This window comes from Triticum aestivum, chromosome 4D (assembly GCF_018294505.1).
Source record: "Triticum aestivum cultivar Chinese Spring chromosome 4D, IWGSC CS RefSeq v2.1, whole genome shotgun sequence".
NCBI lineage: Eukaryota > Viridiplantae > Streptophyta > Magnoliopsida > Poales > Poaceae > Triticum > Triticum aestivum.
The window spans coordinates 457,927,033-457,928,844 of NC_057805.1; positions in this window are offsets into that span (position 1 = coordinate 457,927,033).

Genomic DNA, 1,812 nt, shown 5'->3' on the forward strand with positions numbered 1-1,812 from the left:
GGGGGCGGGGTATAAAAGGAGGAGGGGCTTGCTTGGGGGAGGGGGCAAGGCGGCGCGGGAGGAGTCCCGGCCGGACTCGGTGTTGGGCGGCGGCGCTCGCGGCAGAGAGAGAGAGGCGGGGCCCGGGGCCGCTATTTAAGGAGGGGAGGAGGCGTGAGGCGTGGGCGAGGGGGCAACGGAGAGGCGGCGGAGGGAGTCCGGGCGGCGTACGGCGGCGACTACGCCGTGCGGGTGCGGGAGTTCGTCCCGAGCTCAGGGACGAGCGGGGCGCAGCGCGGGGCTCGGCCGGCTGGCTGGGCTTCGGCCCAGTTGGCCCGCGGGGAAAGAAGTTTTTTTTAATAAAGATTTTCCAGACGATCAAAAACAAATAAAACAAAACAAATAAAAATATTATATAGGCATATAATTCATCAAAATTTTCAGAAAAATATTTCCTACAGCATGAACATTTTACTAACGTCAAATAAAATCCTCAAATATTCAAATAAAGCAAAGAGTGCTTCTGGTGCAATAAAACCCACTAAAAATCATTTTAAAAATACCAAAATGATTTCAAATTAATTTGTCTCCAATTTTCTATTGTAGGGAATCATGTTACCCTATTTTCCGTATATTTTACTTTTGGAGAAAAATAATTTGAATAAAACCCAAATAACTCCAAATTGAAAATAATTTCCAAAAGGACTTTGAATTTGATCCTTTTAAACTCCCAACTCATATTTCATATAATTTGAAGAAGTCATTTTATCTTCTCTCGTGAAAATCATTGAGTTGCATAAAGTTTCAGAATTGGAAATATTTTCAAATGAAATTCAAATATTTTCAACACCCCTTTTTATTTAAATAAATGGAAGAAGTCATGTCATCTTCTCTCCAGGGTTTTGTGGTGAAAAGAATTTGAATTCATGGAGAACATAAAATGAAAAAAAGAAAGTTTGGGAAAGTCCTTTTATTCCCTCTCATTTAACTTTAGAAAAGTTTCGAATTTCACTCAATTTCACACAATCAATCAAACAAGCAATCAAGTCTATCTATTTAATATAACATTCGAAAATTTAGAATTTTGGGATGTTACACCTCGTGGCCTCCTGGTTCGTTTCTTGACGTCCACTCCAAGTCCTCTGGATCACGTTTGTTCCGAAAATCACGTCCCCGAAGGTTTTATTCCGTTTGGACTTTGTTTGATATTCCTTTCCTTCGAAACACTGAAATAGGCAAAAAAACAGCAATTCGGGCTGGGCCTCCGGTTAATAGGTTAGTCCCAAAAATAATATAAAAATGTATAATAAAGCCCATTAAACATCCAAAACGGAATATATAATAGCATGGAACAATAAAAAATTATAGATACGTTGGAGACGTATCAAGCACCCCCAAGCTTAATTCCTGCTCGTCCTTGAGTAGGTAAATGATAAAAACAGAATTTTTGATGTGGAATGCTACTTAGCATAATTTTTAATGTAATTCTCTAATTTGTGGTATGAATATTCAGATCCGAAAAATTCAAGAGAAAAGCTAAATATTGACATAAAAGTAATAATTCTTCAAGCATACTAATAAAGCAATCATGTCTTCTCAAAATAACATGGCCAAAGAAAGTTATCCCTCCAAAATCATATAGTCGGGCTATGCTCTATCTTCACCACACAAAATATTTAAATCATGCACAACCTCGATGACAAGCCAAGCAATTGTTTCATACTTTTGGTGTTCTCAAACTTTTTCGATCTTCACGCAATACATGAGCGTGAGCCATGGATATAGAACTATAGGTGGAATAGAATGGTGGTTGTGGAGAAGACAAAAAGGAGA